Source organism: Loxodonta africana, chromosome 27 (genome assembly GCF_030014295.1).
Source record: "Loxodonta africana isolate mLoxAfr1 chromosome 27, mLoxAfr1.hap2, whole genome shotgun sequence".
NCBI classification, from domain to species: Eukaryota; Metazoa; Chordata; class Mammalia; order Proboscidea; family Elephantidae; genus Loxodonta; species Loxodonta africana.
In genome coordinates this window covers 9,015,319-9,042,386 of record NC_087368.1, presented here as the reverse complement: position 1 = coordinate 9,042,386, position 27,068 = coordinate 9,015,319, and positions in this window count along the sequence as shown.

Genomic DNA, 27,068 nt, shown 5'->3' with positions numbered 1-27,068 from the left:
TTACTTTCACCTTTGGAGCTCTGACAACCTGTCCCCAGATGGCTAGAGCTGTTATCTGGTATATCAGTCTAGGAGTCCATTCAGTTTTCTTGTATGAATTCAGCTCAGGTGTCGAGGTAGCTGATCATCAAGTGTGTGGTACAGGCTCTGTCCTACAGTCTTAGAGGGGCAGGGGATATTGGCGTATATACCGGTATCTGATTGCAGCAGGGGGTCACACTCTGAACAAAGCAGAGGACTGAGAACCAACCCCCGAGTGTCTCTGAGGAAAGCGCGTCCCTGGTCCCTAGAGCGTGCAGGTGGGTGGGTTCTGCAGATGGACCATGGGCATCCAATGTTTTTGTTTGTAAGGACTGGGAGGTACCAGTAATCTTTAGACCCCTGTCGTGGGTGGCTTGGTGACCTGAGTGGAGCTACCAGTCCTTAGGTCCCTGATGTGGGTAGGTGAGGACCTTGTTTAATAGGCAAAGCAATGTTGAACATCAAACACTCACCTCTCCACCACACAGCTGAAATGGTTGGATTCTGCCAACAATGGCCTATTCCCCCAAAATAGGCCCACACAGGTCCATGCAGAAGGGAAGGGTGCTGAAAGCCCATGGATGGTTTATGCCTGGACAGGAGCCGCTTCTGTCCTGAGCTCCCCTGGTTAGTGGAGCTAGCAAATTATCTTTTCCCCCAGTTGCAAATTTTTTCCTTCCCCAAGGCCAGGAGGATGGCTCTAGGTGCTCAACAGGGCCTATCTCAGGCCCAGGGAATTCAGCAGCTGAAGCCAGCTTGGGGCTGGGGGGCGTGCGGGAAAATATAGACAAGTACTTAGCTTCTGCCGAGAGCGCTGTTCTTTTCAGGTTCCGGAGGTGTAAGTAGGCTGTGTGGCTGGCTGTTTCTCCCTGAGGAAACTGCGGCTGAATGTTAGTACCAGTCCACCGCCACCACCGCTCCGGGAATGGTGCCTGAGTGCTCCCCACGATTCAGGTCTGGTAACTCCTCTCCGCTTCCGAACGGTCTCTTCCTCCTCCTGCCCCTCAGATCATTGCCTAAGCTTGCCTTTGAAGCTCAGGGCTCCCAGCTTGTCACAAATATACTCGTTTCACTTATTTTTTTGGGTCTTTGTTGTAAAGAGGGCTCGATGGAAGCATTTGTCTATTCCACCATCTTGGCTCTGCCTCCCGTTGTTACTGTTTTGAGTATTTTTTAATCTTGATTTCCCTGTCTGGGGTGACTTGTTATTGTTCTGCCCAGTTTTCTAGTTTTGGGTCAATACCTGATATTATTGATTTTCTAACTAAAGAACTCCCTTTAGTATTTCTTTTAGTGTTGGTTTGGTTTTTACGAATTCCCTAAACTTCTGTTTATCTGGAAATGTCCTAATTTCACCTTCATATTTGAGATATGGTGTTGCTGGATATATGATTTTTGGCTGGCAATTTTTTTCCTTCAATTTTTTATATAAGTGATCCCATTGCCTTCTTCCCTCCATGGTTTCTGCCGAGTAGTCCGAGCTCATTGTTACTGACTCTCCTTTGTAGGTGACTTTTCGTTCATCCCTAACTGCTCTTAAAATTCTCTCTTTATCTTTGGTTTTGGTTTTGGCTGTTAAAATTATCTCTTTATCTTTCTTTTGAGATCTACATTATGTGGAGTTCGATGAGCATCTTGGATAGATATCTTCTCATCTTTCACGATATCAGGGAAGTTTTCTGCCAACAAATCTTCAACAATTCTCTCTGTGTTTTCTGTTATCCCTCCCTGTTCTGGTACTCCAATCACTCGTGGGTTATTTCTCTTGATAGAATCCCACATGATTCCCAGGATTTCTTCATTTTTTAAATTCTTTTATCTGATTTGTCTTCTAATATATTGGTGCCAAGTGCTTTATCTTCTGTCTCACCAATTCTGCCTTCCATTTGCTCAATTCTGCTCCTCTGACTTTCTATTGAGTTGTCTACTTCTGTAATTTTGTTGTTAATCTTTTGAATTTTGGACTGAAATCTCTATGGATCCTTGTAGCTTATTAAATTTTTTGTTATGTTCTTGAATAACTTTTTTAATTTCTTCAACTGCTTTATCTGTGTGTTCCTTGGCTTTTCTGCATATTGCCTGATCTCGTTCCTGTTGTCTTGAAACATTCTGTATATTAATCTTTTGTATTCTGCATCCAGTAATTCCAGGAAGGCACGTTCATCCAGAATATCAGTTGATTCTTTGTTTTGAGAGCTTGTTGAAGCGATCATCATCTGCTTCTTTATGTGATTTGATATTGACTGTTGTCTCTGTGCCCTCTGTAAGTATTGTATTAGTTCATTTTATGTTTGCTTACTATATCCTAGCTTCTTGCTTTGTTTTGTTTTGATATATCCATATAGGTTGTGTGAGTGAGCTAGCTTGATTATTTCCACCTTTGAAGCTCTAACGTCATGTCACCAGATGGCTAGTGCTGTTACCAGGTATATAAGCCTAGGAGCCCATTCACTTTTCCTGTATGAATTCAGCTCAGGTGTCCAGGTAGTTGGTCATCAAGTGTGTAGTACAGGCTCTGTCCTACAGTCTTAGAGGGGCAGGGGTGATTGGTGTAGGTACCAGTATCTTGTTGCAGCAGGGGGTCATGTTCTGAACAATGCAGGGAGCTGACATCCATCCCCTGAGTGTCTGTGAGGAAAGAGCATCCCCGTTCCCTTGAGCGCACAGTGGGATGGGTCCTGCAGATGGACCTTGGGCACCCAATCCTTTTGGTTTTAAGGACTGGGAGGTACCAGTTATCCTTCGACCTCTGTTGGGGTTGGCTGGGTGACCTGAGTGGAGCCACCAGTCCTTAGGTCCCTGATGTGGGTAGGTGAGGACCCTGTTTAATAGAGAAAGCAATGTCAAACATCAAACGCCCACTTCTCCACCACACAGCTGAAGCAGTTGCAGTTTTCCAACAGGGTCCTATTCTCCTGAAATAGGCCACACATGTCCATGGAGGGGGAAAGGTATTCAAAATCCACGGATCATTTATGCCTGGACAGGAGCTGCTTCTGTCCTCAGCTCCACAGGTTACTGGAGCTGGCAGATTATCTTTTCCTTAGCTGTGAATTTATTCCTTCTCCAAGGCCAGGAGAATGGGTCAGGACATACAACAGGACCTATCTCAGGCCCAGGGAAATCGGCAGCCACTGAAACTGGCTTGCAGGCTGGGGGTGCAGTAAAATATATGCAAGCACTTAGCTTTTGCGAGAGCGCCGCTCTTCTCTGGTTCTGGAGGTGTCAGTAGGCTGTGCGGCTGGCTGTTTCTCCCTGAGGATACTGCGGCCAAACACTACGATCAGCCCACTGCAGCTTGAGGGTTCCTAGCGATTCAGGTCCAGCAACCCCTGTCCACTTCTGGACCATCTGTCCCTCCCCCTGCCACTCAGTCCATTTTCTAACTTTGCCTTTGATGGTCACAGCTTTTAGCTTGTCATAAATGCAATCGTTTCACTTGATTTTTTGGGGGGTCTTTGTTGTGAGAGGGTTTGCTGGAAGCGCCTGACTACTCTGACATCTGGGCCCCCCTCCAAAAAGATCTTTGTCAAATGGCTGATCATCATCATACCTTCACCAAAGTTGAAGCCTTATCTAGTAAAACCAGGAAGGCCAGTAACACAATTATTATTTAATACTGTTCAAAATTTTGGCCAATTCAATTGAAAAGGAGAAGAAATCAATAATCTTAGTTAGAAACAGAGAAAAAGTATGTCAATATTGTCAAGAAATAATATAAAATTATTACTATTGACAGGTGCGATAAACTACATGACAAACCACAAGGCTATATTGTAAAAAAAATCTCAAATATGCCATGTACTTCCTTCTTGCCAAGCCATCTTCTCAGTGCTTGACACGTTATTATCTCATTTAATCCTCACAAGAACCCTGTCGTTGTTAGGTGCCATTGAGGCAGTTCTAATTCATAGCGACCCTGTGCACAACAGAACAAAAGCCTGCCAGGTCCTGCACCATCCTCACAATCGTTGCTATACTTGAGCCCATTGTTTCAGGCATTGTGTCAACCCATTTCTTTGAGGTTCTTCCTCTTTTTTGCTGATCCTCTACTTTACCAAGCATGATGTCCTTCTCCAGGGACTGATTCCTCCTGATAACATGTCCAAGGTATATTAGACCCAGTCTCACCATCCTTGCTTCCAAGGAGCATTCTGGTTGTACTTCATCCAAGACAGATTTGTTCATTCTTTTGGCAGTTCATGGTATATTCAGTATTCTTCACCAACACCACAATTCAAAGGCATCAGTTCTTCTTCAGGCTTCATTATTCATTGTCCAGATTTTGTGTGCATATGAGGCAATTGAACACACCATGCCTTGGGTCAGGTGCACCTTAGTCCTCAAAGTGACGTCTTGCCTTTTTCACACTTTAAAGAGATCTTTTGCAGCAGTTTTACCCAATGCAATGCATCTTTTGATTTTTTTGACTGTTGCTTCCGTGGATGTTGATTGTGGATGCAAATAAAATGAAATCCTTGACAACCTCAACCTTTTCTCCATTTACAGTGATGTTCCTTGTTGGTCAAGTTGTGAGGATTTTTGTTTCCTTTATGTTGAGGTGTAATCCATACTGAGGCTAGTGGTCTTTGATCTTCATCAATAAGTGCTTCAAGTCGTCTTCACTTTCAACAAGCAAGGTTGTGTCTTCTGCATAATACAGGTTGTTAATGAGTCTTCCTCCGATCATGATGCCCTGTCCTTCTTCATATAGTCCATCTTCTCGGATTATTTGCTTAGCATACAGATTGAATAGGTATGGTGAAAGGATACAACCCTGATGCACACCTTTCCTGACTTTAAACCATGCAATATCCCCTTGTTCTGTTTGAATGACTGCCTCCTGATCCATGTACAGATTCCTCATGAGCACAATTAAGTGTTCTGGAATACCTACTCTCTGCAATGTTATCCATAATTTGTTTTGTTCCGCACAGTTGAATGCCTTAGCACAATCAATCTTTGCGAGCCGCCCTTTGAAAGCTTCTGTTCAGCTCTTTTACATTATCATTTTTTATCCTTTTGCTGTAGCTACTCGATGTTCAAGAGCAAGTTCAGAGTCTCTTCCGACATCCATTTAGGTCTTTTCTTTCTCTCCTGCCTTGTCAATGACCTCTTGCTTTCTTAATGTATGATGTCCTTGATGTCATTCTACGTCTTGTCTGGTCTTTGGTTATTAGTGTTCATTGAACCAAATCTATTCTCGAGATGGTCTCTAAATTCAGATGGAATATACCGAAGGTTGTACTTTGGCTCTTGTGGACTTGTTCTAATTTTCCTCAATTTCAACTTGAACTTCCATGTGAATAATTGATGGTCTGATCTGCAGTCAGCCCTGGCCTTGTTCTGACTGATGATATTGAGCTTTTCCATCATCTCTTTGCACAGACATAGTCAGTTTATTCCTGTGTATTCCATCTGGCAAGGTCCATGTGTATAGTCAACATTTATGTTGGTGAAAAAAAGGCATTTGCAATGAAGAAGTCATTGGTCTTGCAATATTCAATCATGGGACCTCTGGCATGATTTTATTACCAAGGCCATATTTTCCAACTACTGATCCTTCTTCTGTTTCCAGCTTTCACATTCCAGCCACCAGTAGTTATCAGTGCATCCTGTTTGCATGTTCGATCAATTTCAGACTGAAGAAGTCAGTGAAAAATCTTAAATTTCTTCATCTTTGGCCTTAGTGGTTGGTTCGGATTTTAATAATAGTCGTATTATCTGGTCTCCCTTTTAGGCCTGTGGATATTATCCTATCACTGACAGTGTTGTACTTCAGGATAGATCTTGAAATGTTCTTTTTGACATCGAATGCAATGTCATCCCTCTTCAAGTTGTCTTTCCCAGGGTAGTAGACCATATGAATGTTCAATTCAAAATGACCAATACCAGTCCATTTCACCTCACTAATGCCTAGGATATTGACCTTTATGCGTTCCATTTCATTTTTGACTGTTTCAAATTTTCCTAGATTCATGCTTTGTACATTCCACGTTCTGATTATTAATGGATGTTTGCAGCTGTTTCCTCTCATTTTGAGGTGCGCCGCATCAGCATACGAAGGTCCCAGAAGCTTGACTCCATCTATGTCAACTCTACTTTGAGGAGGCAGTTCTTCCCCAGTCATATTTTGAGTGTCTTCCAACGTGAAGGGCTCATCTTCCGGTACTGTAGCAGATAACGTTCTGCTGCTATTCATAAGGTTTTCACCGACTAATTCTTTTCAGAAGTAGACTGCCAGGTCCTTCTTCCTAGTCTGTCTTAGTCTGGAAAGTCAGTTGAAACCTGTCCCCCGTGGGCGACCCTGCTGGTATTTGAATACCAGTGGCATATTTCCAGCATCCCAGGAACACACAAGCCCACACAGTATGACAAACTGACAGACATGTGAGGGCACAGGAACCCCAGGAGGTACATTTGTCATTGCTTCTATTTTGCAGATGTGGAAACTAAGTTCCAGAAGTGTTGAGTAGGAGGTGAGTGGTGAGTGGTAGAGCCAGGATTCCAATCTGAGTGACCTGATTCTGGAGCCTGCACATGTAACTTCCCTGCTACCCACTGTTTAAAAACCAAAGGATATCTTTCAATAAGAAGTCCCCTTACGTAATACATGAGAAGCAACAGCTTTTTGTATATCGTATCATAGCCACTTTGAAAATATAATGGGAAAACACAAAACACAAAAAACATTCTACTTACCATAAAAAAAAAAAAAAAACCCACTGCTGTCGAGTTGATTCCGACTCATAGCGACTCTATAGGACAGAGAAGAACTGCCCCATAGAGTTTCAATGGAGCACCTGGTGGATTTGAATAGCCAACCCTTTGGTTAGCAGCCGTAGCACTTAGCCACTTCACCTCCAGGGTTTCCCTACTTACGATGGCAACTAGAATTATATATTACCAAGTAGCCAATTTAAAAAGACCAGCATAAGGAAAATTTCAAACTTTACTGAGAGACAGAGAAGACTTAAATAAATGGAGAGACATTCTGTGTTTGTAGTTTAGAAATCAATATTGAAAAGATGTCAATTATTCTCAAACCAGTCTAGAAATATAGTGTAAGTTCCAAATTATTACATTTTTGTCAGAATTTGCCAAATCGTTCTTTTAAGAAAAACATTTAATTTCAAAAGCTCATTATATTAAAAAAATCAGAAATGTGTCATAAAATATTTCCTTCAGAAGTAATCACTCTTTATAGTTTGGATTATACTCTCACACACCTGCACAGAGACACACACAAACTTTTTTTTTTTTTTTACATAAGTGGATCATTTTTCTATTCTGTGCTTCAATTTTTTTTCACTTATCAACATGTTTTGGATATCTTTCCAAGCTATTAGTATACAAGTTTCCTCTTAACCAGGGTAAATATTTGAAGGAGGGTTGCACCATCATCCATTTATCCATCTGCCTGTTAAAGAATATTTGGGCTGTTTCCAGTGCCTTAGCTAAAATAAACATTGTTATACGTATATTTTTACACACTTAAGCTAGCATTTCTGTAGGATCGGTTCCAAAGAGTGTTCTTGCTGGTCATAGGGTATATACAGTTAACATCTGGATAGATGCCATCAAGTTAGTCTCCAAAAACCTTGCTCCTATTTACAATTCCTCAAGAAAGGCCATTTTTTCATACTGTCTTCAACATTGGGTGCTATCAATCTTTTTAAAATTTTGCCCATCTCGTAAGCAAATATTGTTTCCCGTTGGTGTTTAGTTGTACATTTTCTTGATCACTAGCAAAATGGAGCTTCTTTTCAGTTTTCATGGCCATTTGTGTTTCTTCTTTCATGATTCGACTATTTATATCCTTTGATCATTTTAAAATTGTGTTTCTTTTTTATACTATTAATTTATAGGAACGCCATAATATATGTTACCCTTTGTCTGTTAACCATATTACAGCTATTTTCCCCTCATCTATTTTTCTTTCTCTCTTTTTTTGGTTGTTGTGGTTATGACAAAGCTTTTAACTTTATGAAACAGAATCTGTCAAATTTTCCTCTTATGGCCTCTGATTTGTATCACACTGAGAAATTCTTCCTCAACCCACAATCTTAAATGCATCATCCTATATTTTCTTCTCGTGCATTTAATTCACTTGTGTGAGGTTATTATGGTGTGAGATTGAGAGCTAACTTACATTTTCTTCCAAATCTATAAGTGATTGTTTTAAGATTGCTTATTGAATAATCCATCCTTTTCCTACTGATTTGAAATGTTCCCCTCCCCACAAACCAAGTTCCCATGTATAACTTGGGTCCAGTTCTAGACTTCCTATTCTATTCAATTAGTGTGTATATTCCTATACCAGTCCCATATTGCAATGTCTGAATATCTTTACATATTTTCAAAGGCAGTTGACTAAGTGATTCGAAAGCTATTTGGGTGAGTAAACAAATGAGAATAGCAAAAAGACATAAGACAAACAAAGGTAGTGGGTGATGAATTGTGCAATAAAATGTCCCTAATGAGGAGGCTGTGATACTAGCGAAGGGATAAAAAGACAGATCAATAGAACAGAATAACAAGTCTGTATCTTCACCTATTTATATAAACATAGCATATTATAGGAAACCCTGGTGGCATGATGGTTAGGAGCTATAGCTGCTAACCAAAAGGTCGGCAGTTTGAATCCACTAAGCACTCCTTGGAAACTCTGTGGCGCAATTCTACCCCGTCCTATGGGGTCACTTTGAGTCAGAATTGACTCGACCGCAGCGTGCTTGTTTTTTTTTGTTTGTTTGCTTTAGGGTATTATAAAAGTAAGTCTTAAATAGGGAAAGTGTGAATTATTAAAATAAAAGGATAGTCTTAGGATAATTAATTGATATTTTAGGAAAAAATAAATCTGTACTTCACGTATTGTTAATAATAAATTGTGGATTAAAGACAAATTAAAAAAATAAACAATAAGAATAATAGAAGAAAACATAGATGAATATTTTTATAATTTGAGAGAAAGCAGAAAAACCATAACAGAAAATATTCATATATTTAACTCGATAAATGGAAATTTCTTCATGGCAAATGATGACAACAACAAGACAAAATAAAAATGCAAATGCCAAACTGGAGGGGGAGGGGTTGCTGTATATAATAGACAAAACCGTAATATTCTAGAAGTGTAAAGAGCTCTTTCAAGTCAGTAAAGAGATAAACAAGCTAACATAAAAGAGCATGAACAAGCACTTTTCAAAAAAAGAAATACAAATCACCAACAAAGATATGAAATGACCTTCAGCCTCCCTCATAATTAAAGACTGAATATCTAACAATATTTTTCACTTGCTAAGTTTGGCAAAGGTTTTAAAAACAATGATAAGAATAATATTACGGTGTATTGCTGTAGATGTGAAAAAGAGGGACTTTTATATATTGTTGATGAGAAGGTAAACAGTGAACCATTTTTGGTGCGCAAGTTGCCAACTAACTGACTAAATAAATGAATAAACCTAAAGTCGGATCCAGTAATTCTGCATGCAGAAACTGAAACTCTACTGTAATGCTAGCACAGCACACAAGGATGTAAGTCCCAGCTCTTTAATTGCAGTCTCACCTGTTATCTATAGAGATAATCACACAATAGGCTGACTCCAGGGCATTTATATCATCCAGCCCTAAAAACCACAAAGTGTGCAACACCAATACAGTCCATTTAGATTAGCTTGGTCCAAGCTCAGTCGGGTCCTTTCCCTATATCTTCAATTGTTCAAAAATCTTTAATGTCTCATATCATTTATTATACAGTCATACATATATGTACCCTTAGACACATAGGGAAACCCTGGTGGCCTAGGGGTTAAGAGCTACAGCTGCTAACCAAAAGTTTGGCAGTTCGAATTCACCAGGCGCTCTTTGGAAACTGTATGGGGCAGTTCTATTCTGTACTATAGAGTCCCTATGAGTCAGAATCGACTTGACAGCAACGCATTTGGTTTGATTTTTCTTTAGACACATACACACACTCATGCCTACGAATACATGAAAAAAATCCAAAAGGATATATATCAAAAAATTTTGTGACAAGACTACTTTCTTCTATCATTGCTGCTCTGGCTCAACCAGGTAAGAGAAAAAAACCAAGAATCAGGAAGAAGCTATTGTGTATGGTGCCCGTTAGCGTTAAGTGAATGGAAAAGAGCTTTAACTCAAGGTCCTCCCCAAGGCCTTGTTCCTTTAGCATGGTAAGATCAAAGTGCTGCTGGAGTTGGCTTCTACTGGCTCTCAAGTGTATATTATTAACTTTCCAGGAATTTCGTGAGTCTGTTGATAAACACCAGTTACCAGTTGCCAGCCGGGTTGACTCCAACTCATGGTGACCCCGTGTGTGTCAGAGTAGAACTGTGCTCCACAGGGTTTTCAGTCGCTGACATTTTGGAGGTAGATCGCCAGGCCTTTCTTGAGAGGCACCTCTGGGTAGACTGGTACTTCCAACCTTTTGGTTAGGAGTTGAGTTTGTTAACAGTTTGCACTACCTAGGGACTCCTTGGTAAACAAACATTATTGAAAAATCACATATGTAAACTTATAATTTAATAAATTATTTTAAAAGCAAAGGTTAATCAGCCCTCAAAATGCATCGCTTCCAGTTATGATTTACTGCATTTTACTATTATGTCTGCTCTTGAGATTACTTCCATCTGTTGCATCTTGGTGATGGATATGGGCTGTATTGCTGTGCTGCTGTGCATCTCTCCCCAACTCTGTGATCATGACATCACGTTGGTAGCTTGAAATTCACCGTGGTGGGAGTATTTACACCATGAGAATTAGCAGGCACCGCAAATCAATACCTTTTTTTCTTTACACGGAGCTGGTTGTTAAACATTTAACAGCACACCACCGGGTCAGTCACTCTAATAGGAACAATATGTACATTTTCTGTATTCTCTGTGGTGAACTGTGTATTATGAATGGGGGCTTTTTATTTTACATGTATTTTAACAAAAGGGGAGAAATGCCAATTAGAGTAGAATAAATGGGTGAGAAAGAAAACGTGTTCCACAATCACAGTACATGAGGTTCAAAGGGTTTCTCTGGGGCCAAGGGTGGCTGCATATGTTGAAGGACACAGGATGCGGAATTCGTGGGTTTGACAAGTTTGAAAATCGTGGCGGCTCCAGAAACTGATGCGCAATTGCATTTCACTGGCTATATGCTAGGCATTGCTTTGCTTGTCCTGTACTTCAACTTAAGGTCTGAAAAATCTCCAACTGTGAAAGGAACATATTCTAAACTGTCTGACACTCAACTAGTACGTTCTCACGCCTGGAGAAGCTCATGTCAACTCATCATGTGGTTCTCCATCTGTACAATAAATGACCAACCTGGGGGAAAAAGGAGCTTCCCTGTGGCAATGTACTTAAAAGAGTTACCAAGTTTAATATTTCTTTTATAAATAAATAATGTTCCAAACTTGCTAACCTTTTCCATGATGAAAACGATGTCAGTAATGCACCTAAAGGATATTTGAAAAAATACATTTGCCTTTCAGGGCAAAGGTTATGTTCTAATAAAATGAAAGAGAGAGAGAGAGTGTAACAGCTTTTCGAAATAAACTCATGCAGTCCCGAGGCAAGATGAGAAGGCAGAAAGGGAGAGGAGCTGGTTGATGGACAAGGGAAATCTGGGGTGGAAACGGTGAGTGTGCAGTCATTATAGAGAGAGGAACTAGGGCCACATAACAACATGTTTATAAATTTTTGTATGAGCAACTAGAGCTGTAAACTTTCACTTACAACACAATAAAAAAAATTAAATTCGTACTTTGGAGAGAGTATACTGACAATGGGTAGTGTAAGTGTCTCTAGTGTTAGGTGATTTTGAGGCAGAATATTATGCAAGTGGTCCACCTATTAACATCATTTCTATGCTTTCAAAGCTTGGAAACAGGGTATTCGTTCCTCCTAAAAAGCTAAAATAAGGTAATTTGTTAACAATATGAAAATGTAGAACCTTCCAATTATTTTGCAACAATAACTGATTGACATTAGGAAAAATGGAAATTGTTAGCTGAATTTCAACAAGGAGCTTTGCATACCTGGTGGATAAGGCTGAAAAATGAGTATCACAACTTGTTAGGCAAAGTCCATAAGGCGCTTTTTCCATTTGGTATCTGTGCATGTTGCTCAAGTTCTTTTTCAAGTACTGGAATAATCTGAATTTAGAACTAAACCAATATTGTCAAAAAATTGAGCATATTTACCTTTGCTAAAACACACACACAGATATACATATAAAACGAAAACAAAACCAAACCGTTGCCGACAAGTCAATTCTGACTCACAGCAACCTTGTAGGACAGAGTAGAACTGCCCCATAGGGTTTTCAAAGAGCGCCTGGTGGATTCACACTGCTGACCTTTTGGCTAGCAGCCAAACTCTTAATTACTACGCCACGAAGGTTTCCATATATATATATATATATATATATATATATATATATATATATATACATATACATGAACAACAACAAACAAACAAACAAAAACCAAACCGGTTGCCGTCAAGTTGATTCCAACTCATAGCGACCCTAGAGGACAGAGTAGAACTGCCCCATAGGGTTTCCCAGGAGAGCCTAGTGGATTCAGACTTATGACCCTGACCTTTGGGTTAGTAACTGAATTCTTAACCGCTACGCCACCAGGGATTATATACATATATATATATTATATATATACACACACATATATTTTTTAGTGAGAACAAAAGTGTGCTGTGTCCTGATAAGTAAAAATGTTTTATTTATTTATTTGTTTTTATTGTGCTCTAGATGAAGGTTTACAGAACAAATTAGTTTCTCATTAAAGAATTAATACACATATTATTTTGTGACATTGGTTGCCAGTCCTGCGACATGTCGGCCCTCTCCCCTTTTTGACCTTGGGTTCCCCATTTCCATGTGTCCAGCTTTCCTGTGCCCTCTTGCCTTCTCCATCTTGCCCCTGGGCTGGTGGGCCTGTTTAGTCTGGTATACACTACGTGCATTATTGTTTGTTTTATGGGCCTGTCTAATCTTTGGCTGAAGGGGGAACCTCAGGAGTGACTTCAGTATTGAATTAGAAGAGTGTCCGGGATCCATACTCTTTTTTTTTTTTTTTAAATAATTTTTATTGAGCTTTAAGTGAACATTTACAAATCAAGTCAGTCTGTCACGTATAAGCTTATATACACCTTACTCCATACTCCCACTTACTCTCCCCGTAATGAGTCAGCCCTTCTGGTCTCTCCTTTCGTAACAATATTGTCAGTTTCTAACCCTCTCTACCCTCCCATCTCCCCTCCAGACAGGAGATGCCAACACAGTCTCAAGTGTCCACCTGACACAAGTAGCTCACTCTTCATCAACATCTCTCTCCAACCCATTGTCCAGTCCCTTCCATGTCTGATGAGTTGTCTTCGGGAATGGTGTCCTGGGCCAACAGAAGGTTTGGAGACCATGACCGCCGGATTCCTCTAGTCTCAGTCAGACCATTAAGTCTGGTCTTTTTATGAGAATTTGGGGTCTGCATCCCATTGATCTCCTGCTCCCTCAGGGGTTCTCTGTTGTGCTCCCTGTCAGGGCAGTCACCAGTTGTGGCCGGACACCATCTAGTTCTTCTGGTCTCAGGATGATGTAAGTCTCTGGTTCATGTGGCCCTTTCTGTCTCTTGGGCTCATAGTTGTCGTGTGACCTTGGTGTTCTTCATTCTCCTTTGCTCCAGGTGGGTTGAGACCAATTGATGCATCTTAGATGGCCGCTTGTTAGCATTTAAGACCCCAGACGCCACATTTCAAAGTAGGATGCAGAATGTTTTCATAATAGTATTATTTTGCCAATCGACTTAGAAGTCCCCTTAAGCCATAGTCCCCAAAGCCCCGCCCTTGCTTCGCTGACCTTTGACGCATTCAGTTTATCCCGGAAACTTCTTTGCTTTTGGTCCAGTCCATTTGAGCTGACCTTCTGTGTACTGAGTATTCTCCTTTCCTTCACCTAAAGTAGTTCTTATCTACTAACTAATCAGTAAAAAACCCTCTCCCACCCTCCCTCCCTCCCCCCCTCGTAACCACAGAAGTATGTGTTTTTCTCAGTTTATACTATTTCTCAAGATCTTATAATAGTGGTCTTATACAATATTTGTCCTTTTGCCTCTGACTGATTTCACTCAGGATAATGCCTTCCAGGTTCCTCCATGTTATGAAATGTTTCACAGATTCGTCACTGTTCTTTATCGATGCGTAGTATTCCATTGTGTGAATATACCACAATTTATTTAACCATTCATCCATTGATGGACATCTTGGTTGCTTCCAGCTTTTTGCTATTGTAAACAATGCTGCAATAAACATGGGTGTGCATATATCTGTTTGTGTGAAGGCTCTTATTTCTCTAGGGTATATTCTGAGGAGTGGGATTTCTAACTGTTTAAGATAACGCCAGATAGATTTCCAAAGTGGTTGTACCATTTTACATTCCCACCAGCAGTGTATAAGAGTTCCAATCTCTCCGCAGCCTCTCCAACATTTATTATTTTGTGTTTTTTGGATTAATGCCAGCCTTGTTGGAGTGAGATGGAATCTCATCGTAGTTTTAATTTGCACTTCTCTAATGGCTAATGATCCAGAGCATTTTCTCATGTCTCTGTTAGCTGCCTGAATATCTTCTTTAGCGAAGTGTGTGTTCATATCCTTTGCCCACTTCTTGATTGGGTTGTTTGTCTTTTTGTGGTTGAGTTTTGACAGAATCATATAGATTTTAGAGATCGGGCGCTGGTCGGAGATGTCATAGCTGAAAATTCTTTCCCAATCTGTAGGTGGTCTTTTAAACTCTTTTGGTGAAGTCTTTAGATGAGCATAGGTGTTTGATTTTCAGGAGCTCCCGGTTATCTGGTTTCTCTTCGTCATTTTTGGTAATGTTTTGTATTTTGTTTATGCTTTGTATTAGGGCTCCTAAGGTTGTCCCTATTTTTTCTTTCATGATCTTTATCGTTTTAGTCTTTATGTTTAGGTCTTTGATCCACTTGGAGTTAGTTTTTGTGTATGGTGTGAGGTATGGGTCCTGTTTCATTTTTTTGCAAATGGATATCCAGTTATGCCAGCACCATTTGTTAAAAAGACTATCTTTTCTCCAATTAACTGACACTGGGCCTTTGTCAAATATCAACTGCTCATATGTAGATGGATTTATATCTGGGTTCTCAATTCTGTTCCACTGGTCTATGTGTCTGTTGTTGTACCAGTACCAGGCTATTTTGACTACTGTGGCTGTATAATAGATTCTGAAATCCGGTAGAGTGAGGCCTCCCACTTTCTTCTTCTTTTTCAGTAATGCTTTGCTTATCTGAGGCTTCTTTCCCTTCCATATGAAGTTGGTGATTTGTTTCTCTATCACCTTAAAAAATGACATTGGAATTTGGATCAGAAGTGCATTGTATATATAGATGGCTTTTGGTAGAATAGACATTTTTACTATGTTAAGTCTTCCTATCCATGAGCAAGGTATGTTTTTCCACTTAAGTATGTCCTTTTGAATTTCTTGTAGTAGAGCTTTGTAGTTTTCTTTGTATAGGTCTTTTACATCCTTGGTAAGATTTATTCCTAAATATTTTATCTTCTTGGGGGCTACTGTGAATGGTATTGATTTGGTAATTTCCTCTTCGATGTTCTTTTTGTTGATGTAGAGGAATCCAAGTGATTTTTGTATGTTTATCTTATAACCTGAGAGTCTGCCAAACTCTTCTATTAGTTTCAGTAGTTTTCTGGAGGATTCGTTGGGGTTTTCTGTGTATAAGATCATGTCATCTGCAAATAGAGATAATTTGACTTCCTCCTTGCCAATCCAGATGCCCTTTATTTCTTTGTCTAGCCTAATTGCTCTGGCTAGGACTTCTAGCACAATGTTGAATAAGAGCAGTGATAAAGGGCATCCTTGTCTGGTTCCCGTTCTCAAGGGAAATGCTTTCAGGTTCTCTCCATTTAGAGTGATGTTGGCTGTTGGCTTTGCATAGATGCCCTTTATTATATTGAGGAATTTTCCTTCAATTCCTATTTTGGTGAGAGTTTTTCTCATAAATGGGTGTTGGACTTTGTCAAATGCCTTTTCTGCATCAATTGATAAGATCATGTGGTTTTTGTCTTTTGTTTTATTTATGTGATGGATTACATTAATGGTTTTTCTAATATTAAACCAGCCTTGCATACCTGGTATAAATCCCACTTGGTCGTGGTGGATTATTTTTTTTATATGTTGTTGAATTGTATTGGCTAGAATTTTGGTGAGGATTTTTGCATCTCTGTTCATGAGGGATATAGGTCTATAATTTTCTTTTTTTGTAATGTCTTTACCTGGTTTTGCTATCGGGGAGATGGTGGCTTCTTAGAATGAGTTGGGTAGTATTCCGTCATTTTCTATGCTTTGAAGTACCTTTAGTAGTAGTGGTGTTACACTCTTCTCTGAAAGTTTGGTAGAACTCTGCAGTGAAGCCGTCCGGGCCAGGGCTTTTTTTTGTTGGGAGTTTTTTGATTACCGTTTCAATCTCTTTTTTTTGTTATGGGTCTATTTAGTTGTTCTACTTCTGAATGCGTTAGTTCAGGTAGGTAGTGTTTTTCCGGGAATTCATCCATTTCTTCTAGGTTTTCAAATTTGTTAGAGTACAATTTTTCGTAATAATCTGATATGATTCTTTTAATTTCAGTTGGGTCTGTTGTGATGTGGCCCTTCTCGTTTCTTATTCGGGCTATTTGTTTCCTTTCCTGTATTTCTTTAGTCAGTCTAGCCAATGGTTTGTCAATTTTTTTAGTTTTTTCAAAGAACCAGCTTTTGGCTTTGTTAATTCTTTGAATTGTTTTTCTGTTCTCTAATTCATTTAGTTCAGCTCTAATTTTTATTATTTGTTTTCTACTGGTGCCTGATGGATTCTTTTGTTGCTCAGTTTCTATTTGTTCAAGATGTAGGGACAGTTATCTGATTTTGGCTCTTTCTTCTTTTTGTATGTGTGCATTTATCGATATAAATTGGCCTCTGAGCACTGGTTTTGCTATGTCCCAGAGGTTTTGATAGGAAGTATTTTCATTCTCGTTGCATTCTATGAATTTCCTTATTCCCTCCTTGATGTCTTCTATAACCCAGTCTTTTTTTCAGGAGGGTATTGTTCAGTTTCCAAGTATTTGATTTCTTTTCCCTAGTTTTTCTGTTATTAATTTCTAGTTTTATTGCCTTGTGGTCTGAGAAGATGCTTTGTATTATTTCAATGTTTTGGATTCTGCAAAGATTTGTTTTATGACTTAATATGTGGTCTATTTTAGAGACTGTTCCATGTGCGCTAGAAAAAAAAGTATACTTTGCAGCAGTTGGGTGGAGAGTTCTGTATAAGTCAATGAGGTCAAGTTGGTTGATTGTTGTAATTAGGTCTTCCGTGTCTCTATTGAGCTTCTTACTGGATGTCCTGTCCTTCTCCGAAAGTGGTGTGTCGAAGTCTCCTACTATAATTGTGAAGGTGTCTATCTCACTTTTCAGTTCTGTTAAAATTTGTTTTATGCATCTTGTAGCCCTGTCATTGGGTGCATAAGTATTTAATATGATTATATCTTCCTGATCAATTGTCCCTTTTATCATTATGTAGTGTCCTTCTTTATCCTTTGTAGTGGATTTAAGTTTAAAGTCTATTTTGTCAGAAATTAATATTGCTACTCCTCTTCATTTTTGCTTATTGTTTGCTTGATATATTTTTTTCCATCCTTTGAGTTTTTAGTTTGTTTGTGTCTCTAAGTCTAAGGTGTGTCTCTTGTAGGCAGCATATAGACGGATCGTGTTTCTTTATCCAGTCTGAGACTCTCTGTCTCTTTATTGGTGCATTTAGTCCATTTACATTCAGCGTAATTATAGATAAATAAGTGTTTAGTGTTGTCATTTTGATGCCTTTTTATGTGTGTTTTTGACAATTTCATTTTTCCACTTACGGTTTTGTGCTGAGACGTTTTTCTTTGTAAATTGTGAGATCCTCGTTTTCATAGTATTTGACTTTATGTTTGTTGAGTCGTTACATTTTTCTTGGCTTTTATTTTGAGTTATGGAGTTGTTATACCTCTTTGTGGTTACCTTAATATTTACCCCTATTTTTCTAAGTAAAAACCTAACTTGTATTGTCCTATATCGCCTTGTATCACTCTCCATATGGCAGTTCTATGCCACCTGTATTTAGTCCCTCTTTTTGATTATTGTGATCTTTTACGTTTTGACTTCAATGATTCCGTTATGAGTTTTTTTTTTTTAATTAATCTTAATTTGTTTTTGTGATTTCCCCATTTGAGTTGATATCAGGATGTTCTGTTTTGTGACCTTGTGTTGTGCTGGTATCTGATATTATTGGTTTTCTGACCAATTTCCTTTAGTATTTCTTGTAGCTTTGGTTTGGTTTTTGCAAATTCTCTAAGCTTGTGTTTCTCTGTAAATATCTTAATTTCACCTTCAGATTTGAGAGAGAGTTTTGCTGGATATATGATCCTTGGCTGGCAGTTTTTCTCCTTCAGTGTTCTGTATATGTCATCCCATTGCCTTCTCGCCTGCATGGTTTCTGCTGAGTAAAAAAAAAAAGTCTGAACTTATTCTTATTGATTCTCCCTTGAAGGAGACCTTTCTTTTATCCCTGGCTGCTTTTAAAATGTTCTCTTTATCTTTGGTTTTGGCAAGTTCGATGATAATATGTCTTGGTGTTTTTCTTTTTGGATCAATCTGAAATGGGGTTCGATGAGCATCTTAGATAGATATCCTTTCGTCTTTCATGATGTCAGGGAAATTTTCTGTCAGCAGATCTTCAACTATTTTCTCTGTGTTTTCTGTCTCCCCTCCCTGTTCTGGGACTCCAATCACACACAAGTTATCCTTCTTGATAGAGTCCCACATAGGGTTTCTTCATTTTTTTTAATTCTTTTATCTGATTTTTTTTCAGCTATATTGGTGTTAATTCCCTGGTCCTCCAGATTTCCCAGTCTGCATACTGAATGCTTGAGTCTGCTCCTCTGACTTCCTATTGCATTGTCTAATTCTGTAATTTTATTGTTAATCTTTTGGATTTCTGCATGCCGTCTCTCTATAGATTCTTGCAACTTATTAATTTTTCCACTATGTTCTTGAATAATCTTTTTGAGTTCTTCAACTGTTTTATCAGTGTGTTCCTTGGCTTGTTCTGCAGTTTGCCTTATTTCATTTCTGAGGTCATCCCTGATGTCTTGAAGCATTCTGTAAATTAGTTTTTTATATTCTGTATCTGATAATTCCAGGATTGTATCTTCATTTGGGAAAGATTTTGATTCTTTTGTTTGGGGGGTTGTAGAAGCAGTCATGGTCTGCTTCTTTATGTGGTTTTATATCGACTGCTGTCTGCGAGCCATCACTAAGATATAGTAGTGGTTTATTCTATAATTGCTCACTGAGTCTTATCTTGTTTTGTTTTCTTTCAATATACGTGGATGGGCTACTAGATTGTGCTGTCTTGTTTGTTGTAGCCCTTGACTTACTTATGACCTATTACCAGCTGGTTTGGGCTGTTGCCAGATATATATACCTGAGTCTATTCACTATTCTTGAGTAGAATCTGATTTTGGGTCGCCAAGTGTGTGCTGCACCCTAACACCTATCCACCTCGAGAAGTAGTGGTGATAGTTGTGTGCACCAGATTCTATTAGCAGCTGGGGTTCACACTCCAGGGGGGGCAGGATCTGACAGGCTTCCGCCAAGTGTCAGTGAGGTAGGTGTGTCTCTATTCCTATAGCACCTTGTTGGGAGGGCACTGCAGCTGTACCTTAGGCCCCCAATGCAAGTACGTCTACTGATTGGTAGGTGTCACCCTCCTTAGACCCCTAAGGCAAGAGGCTAGGTGGTCTGGGGGGAGCTTCAGCCCTCAGTTCCCTGTTATGGGTCAGTTAGGGCTCTGTTGAATAAGCAGAGATATCAGACCTGGGAAACTTGTTTTTCCAGTAAATCCACTGGAAAAAAAAATGCAGTCCGATCCCTATTAGAACTGCCTTTGGATTATAACTGCCACCTTGTTCCCTGTAAGGATGAAAGCCCGAGATTTGGATCATATATGCTTGGCTGGAGCTGGTTCTGTGTTTTTAGTCCAATTAGGGAAGGATTTTTGGTCTCTGGGTTTTTTGTGGTTGCTTCTCTCAGGCCGGAAGAATGGGTTAGGAAAAGACCAAAAAAAAAGGGAAAAACAAAGCCGCCGCGAAGCCGGAGCTGTTCTCCCTCTGGCTCAGGAAATTCCAACATTAATGAGGCCGCCTGGGAAGGGGAGGTGGCGGTTCAGAAAAACAGGAGAGTAGCACTCCGGAATATACCCGAAGTTGCTTATCTTGCTTGGGATGACTATTTTATCTGTCGCCTGTGTGTGCTGGCTGTGTAGAGATTGCCCCCGAGGGTCTGGCCCGCTAAAGCTGCAGTCAGATCCTCCGCTGCCAGTCCAAAGCCCAGCGTCAAGGTTCCCCTGCTGGGACGCTGCACTCCCGGCTCCAAAACCAGTCACTGCCTCCCGGGGACTTCTCGTCCCACCAGCTGCTTTGCGGCGCCGCCCCCGCGGACTGGCTGGGCCCCCTCCCGGGGTTAGTTTAGGGGAGTAGGGCTGCGCCCCGTGTTTGTGCTGTGAGCGGATGCTGTGTCCAGCTCCCCTGCACCTAGTCCAACGTCCGGCGCCAAGGTTCCCCGGCTGGGATGCTGTACTCCCGGCTCTAAAACCTGTCACTGCCTCCCCGGGGACTTCTCCCACCAGCCGCGTCGCCACGCCGCCCACACGGACCGGCTGGGCCCCCTCCCGGGGTCAGTTCAGGGGGGTAGGGCTGCACCCCTTGTTTGCGCCATCACAAGATTTTGTGTTCAGCTCTCCTGGGCCCAGTCCTAAGCCCGGCGCCAAGGTTACCTGACTGGGACGCTGGCTCCAGGCTCTGAAAACAGTCGCTGCTTCCCCGTATTTGTTCGTTCTCTGTCTCTGTCATTCAGGTCAACTCTTTAAATCCGTGTTTGTTGTTGAGGGTTCGTAGATTGTTATGTATGTGATTGATTCACTTGTTTTTCCAAGTCTTTGTTGCAAGAGGGATCCGAGGTAGCGTCTACCTAGTCAGCCATCTTGGCCCCTGACCTCATTTCTGGAGTCCATACTCTTGTGGTTTCTCCAGTCTCTGTCAAACCACTAAAAAAAAAAAAAAAAAAAAAAACTTTTTTTGTGAGTTAGAATTTTGTTCTCCATTTTTCTGCAGCTCTGTCTGGGAGCCTCTCTTGTGATCCCTGTCAGAGTATTTGGTGATGGTAGCCAGGCAGCATGTGGTTGTGCTGGAAAAATAAAAATATTTTTCAAAGGTAGTTCATTTGATATTTATATTTTCTTTACAAAATTTGAAAGTGTAGTACTTGGACCAGCAGCACCAGCACTACTTGGAAGCTTATTATAAAAGAAGGTTCTCAGTTCCCACCCCAGGCCCCAGGTCACTGCTTTGAGTTAAATGCAAGAATTACCTGCACTGATGAGTTTGGTATAAGTACAATCAGGAGAGGCCAAAGCTATTTACTGCCAGGTAGGGTGAGGGGTTAGAGGTGGTCTGCTCTTCCAGTTAGAAGTTTTGAGGATGAAAATAATTCTTGACATTTTGAAGTGAGTTTGTGTTAAAACAGATTTTCTGGGGTAGGTGGAGCTCCTAACCAAAGACCAAACCCAGTGCCATCGAGTCGATTCCAACTCATAGCGACCCTATAGGACAGAGTAGAACTGCCCCATAGAGTTTCCAAGGAGCGCGTGGCGGATTCCAACTCCCGACCGTTTGGTTAGCAGCCGTAGCACTTAACCACTACACCAGCAGGCTTTCCGGTGGAGCCCCTACTAGGTATAAATTCCAACTCCACTTTTATAATGGCACTCAGTAGTAGATGTATAGAATAATATTCAGAGCCCTGGTGGGGTGATGGTTGAGAGCTTGACTGCCAACTGAAAGACTGGCAGTTGGAATCCACCACCCACTCTTTGGAAACCCTATGGGACAGTCATACCATGTCCCATACTGTCATTATGAGTCAGAATCGACTTGACAGCAAGTTAACATAACATTTATCATGTGCCGGGCATTGTTCTAAGTTCTCATGAATTACTTAATTTGACCCTTTCTACAACCCTCAGAGATGATGAGTCTGCTGTTATCCTCAGTTTATAGATGAGGAAGCTGAGGTACAGAGAGGTTGTTTGCTCAGGGTCACACCCCTAAAAAGTAGCAAAGCCAGGATTTGGAATATAGTCCATCTGGCTCCGGAAACCAACTTCTTAACCATTACACTACACTGCCTAGGTATAAAATGTATAAATGAATAAATATTCATATATTGGAGGTGTATACACAAATATTTTTATTGATGAGGAACACGATCAAAAAAATTTGGGGACCACTAGCCTAGGGGATATAACCTCAAACTCTAGTGTGACATAAAAAGCCTTTTGTGATCTGGCCCCAACCAATCTCTCTGACCCCAGCTGTTGCTCTCCTCCCTTGAAACCTGTGTTCTGACTTCTGCCATATTGAACGACCATCCTAGCAGCTCACTGAATTCCCAATGGATTCTCTTATCTCCTACTCCTACTTGAATTTAGGAACTCTACCTGCCCTTCTCATTTCCCAGCTTCTCGACTTCCGTCACGTCCCCTCATTCCCCCTGACACAATGCCAAGGCCAGCCCAAGTATCCTATCTACACTCCCGGCACTCTCTGTAGGCTTCTCCATGACCCTTGTTTCACTAATTTGTAATTATCTATTCACTTCTTTGTCTACCACCCTTAACTGCAGTGTTCTATCTTGTTAGTTTCTTATGTCTAGCATCTAGTGTACAGCCTGGCGTGTAGTAGGTGATGTTCATAGGAATAAATGAAATATCAATGAAAGAGAAAGCAGCCGTTGCCCTAAGAGTTGTTCTTCAACCTGTTATTTGTATAATGGCCACCAGAGGGGGGCAGACGAACGTGGTCGAGTGAACACCACACATTTAGAAGAATTAGGGGCCAAAACTTTAAAGAATTATCCTAGATCTGAAAGGGAAGTTGAGTGGTCATGTATGCCATTGCCATGTTTTATACAAAACTTTTCAAATAAGCACAAGGATATTTATAATTTTTTTTGGTTCGCTTTTGTTTTTATCTAGGTAGTCTTCCCACCACTCTTTGCCAGTTTGTTTTACTGTGGTGGTTTTCATGTCGCTGTGATGCTGGAAGCTATGCTACCACCAGTATTTCGAATACCAGCAGGGTCACCCATGGTGGACAGGTTTCAGAGGAGCTTCCAGACTAAGATAGACTGTTAAGAAGGACATGGTGACTTCTAAAAAAAACTGGCCAATGAAAACCTTCTGAATAGCAGCGGAACATTGTGTGATATAGTGCTAGAAGATGAGTCCCTCATTCTGGAAGGCACTCAAAACACAACTGGGGCAGAGCTGCCTCCGTAAAGCAGAGTAGACCTTACTGACTCAGATGGAGTCAAGCTTTCAGAAACTTCGTACGCTGATGTGGCAAGACTCAAAATGAGAAGGGATAGCTGTAAATATCCATTAATAATTGGAATGTGAAATGTGTGTAGAATAAATCTAGGAAAACTGGAAGTCTTCAACAATGAAATAGAACACGTAAAGACTGATATCCTAGACATTACTGAGCTTGAAATGGACTGGAATTGGTCATTTTGAATCAGACAATCATGTGGTCTACTCTGCTGGAAATGACAAACTGAAGAGGAGTGGTGTCACATTCATTGCCAAAAAGAACATTTCAAGGTCTGTCCTGAAGTACAGTGCTGTCAGTGATAGGATAATATCCATACTCTTACAAAGAAGACCAGTTCATATGTCTATGATGCAAATTTATACACCAACCACTAATGTCCTGTAGGGTCGCTCTGAGTCAAAGTTGACTCGAGGGCAGCACGTTTGGTTTTTTTTTTTTTTTTAATCATTAATATCACATGCAAATAAAAATTTGCTTGAGAAAATTCCAAACTGTCTGCAGCAGTATATGGACAGGGAAATTCCAGGAACTCAACAGAATTAACAACAGGATCTAATTCATAGAGTTTTTGTGAGGATTAAATGATTTAATACTATAAGGTGCTTAGCACAGCAATACCTTCCTATCTATTTACATATCAATTCCAATCTCAAGGGGACAGGGATGATGGCAAGTCAGATTGTCAAGAGCAGGGAGGCCAAGGGATGGGACACGTCTCTCAGGAATGGGGTCCTGGGACCCATTAGAAACAGGCAGCATCACAACCCAGTTCAGCGTTGGTTGCTGGAGAGCAGAGGCCCCTTCCCTGCCAAAGACCTCGAGTCGCACCATTAACATCACATGGACACTGCTATCTGGAATCCAGGGATGGGATTAAAAACAAAAAAAAGACAAACCCGTTGCTATTGAGTCGATTCCGACTCATAGCAACTGTATAGGACAGAGTAGAGCTACCCCATAGGGTTTGCAAGGAGTGCCTGGTGGATTTGAACTGCCCACCTTCTGGGTAAAAGCTGTAGCTCTTAACCACTGAGCTACCGTGGCTCCAGGGATGGGATGAGCATGTGCATAAACCAGTTGCTACCAGTTTGATTTAGGCTCATGGTGACCTGATGTGTGTCAGGGTAGAATTATGCTCCATGGATTCTTCAAAGGCTGACTTTTTAGAACTAGATCACCAGGCCTTTTTCTGAGGTGCCTCAGGGTAGACTCCAACCTTCAGCCTTTTGGGTAGTAGCCCAGCACATTAACCATTTGCCCACCAGGGAGTCTAGATGTGCATAAAAACTAAACTCATTGCTGTTGAGTCGATTTCAACTCATAGCGACCCTATAGGACAGAGTAGAGCTCCCCACAGAGTTTCCAAGGAGCACCTGGTGGATTCGAACTGCCAGCCTTCTGGTTAGCAGCATGAAGCTCTTAGCCACTGTGCCACCAGGGTTTCCAATATGTTCATTAAAAAAAAAAAAAAAAAATTTATTTTTTTTATCGGGGAAGGAAAAACAATGTTAGCTTCTTATCCTTCTCAGTACCATCACATCCAGAGAGCTCTTCCCCTCAGCAGCAGCAGCAGCAGCAGCAGCAGCAGCAGCAGCAGCAGCAGCAGCATGTCTTCAGCCACACAAGAAAATGGAATTGTTTTCCTGAAATATTTTCTTGGAGGGGGGGAAAAATCCCTTTTGGAGGGAAGAAGTAGAAAGGTCTTGGGTATTAAAGCATCCATTTCCAGACAATATCCTGGGGGCTGCTGGGACCAGCAAAGAGGCCATGAATGTGAGACCAAGAGAGGCTGGTCTGTTTGAGCAGCTACAGAGAGGACTGCACTCATATCACTAACGGAAAACGAGAGGAAGGAAGAAGGAGGTGCCCAGTGATGGCTTGGATGAATGTCTTATCGACTAAGGCTGACAGGATGGCTTGGTGCCCTGGTAGAATCACAGGGAGTTTAGAAAATCACAGCCTTGTTTTCCTGCTTAACTTCTCCGTATTCAATCTCTTTGCTTCCCTGGCTGTGGTGACCCTGCTTTTTCTTACTTCCTTGATCGTCCTATTGTCTTTGACAATTGTGGGCACTTCTCAAACCTTTCTTCTCTTCTGAATGGCTCTGCTGAATGGCTATCATACTTCTTGGATATGTGCTACTTATTTGTCATTTAACCCCTCATGTCCTATACTCTGGAAAACCCTGGTGGCGTAGTGGTGAAGTCCTACGGCTGCTAACCGAAAAGTCAGCAGTTCAAATCCACCAGGTGCTCCTTGTAAACTCTGTGGGGTAGTTCTACTCTGTTGTATAGGTTCGCTATGAGTCGGACTCTACTTGAAAGGCAACGGCTTTTTTTTTTCTTCTTGGTCCTATGCTCTATCTTCTGCTACGAAAAGACATGAATATTTTATTTAGTTTTTAACTGGTCACATATTTAGATTATTTCTCCCTAGGTGGGCCATTGTTTGGAAACCCTGGTGGTGTAGTGGTTAAGTGCTACAGCTGCTAACCAAAAGGTCAGCAGTTCAAATCCACCTGGTGCTCCTTGGAAACTCTATGGAGCAGTTCTCCTCTGACCTATAGGGTCACTATGAGTCGGAATTGACTCAACGGCAACGGATTTGGTATTGGTTTTTGGGCTGTTGTTGGACTATAGGTGCATGTCATAGTTTACTTTTTTATCCCATGAGAGACCGAAACATGAGACCTTGTCCAGATCGGACTCAAAAATTGTCTGATTTGGTTCCTACTGGGCTATCGTCCACGTTGAACACATATCAACCTGGGAGGTCTGGTGGGGAAAAAGGCCTATGCTGAGAGTCAGGAGACCTGGCTTCTGATTCTCACATGAGCCATGAGAAGTGGCCAAATCACAACTCTCTTTATTTCATGGATTTTCCATCTTGAAATAATGACAATAAAATGTGTCCTAATTCTCAGGATAGTTGTGAAAACACACGGGAATGATAAAAAGAAAGTGCTATATAAATGCAAGTTATGTTTATTCACATTGATAATTCAAAGGGAAAACCGAGATGTTACCAATAAGGTTTCATTTTCAGGTACAATTCTTGATACCAAGTTTGCATTTACACAATTGTTTTACAATTACACAATGTCATTACAATTACATTACACTGATGAAATGACTCCATTTCATCCGCTGAAAGCAGGAACCAGTGGCTAAGCCAACCTTTTTAATTAACCTTGAAAAGCTTTGTGGAACTTTAAAGAAAATCTAATAGGAAACCTTGGTTTCCAAAACTTTCTATTGGGAAAACTCATTCCATCAGTTACACTTGGCATCAAAGTGCCAATTGGCAAATCATAACTTCACTGCTAAGTATATATTTTTTTCTTCTTTTTTATTTGGTACTTCTGGCAAGTGTTTAAATAACTACTTTCAGTAATGAAGTTTTTTTTTTTTTTTTAAACATAAACCTTTCCTTTCTCCTTTTGTTAAAGAGCCCAGATTGTAATTCTCCTCTCTTAATCAAGCTGCAAATTCAGTTTTACTCACTGCCTTGTATGTTTTCTTCGTTATC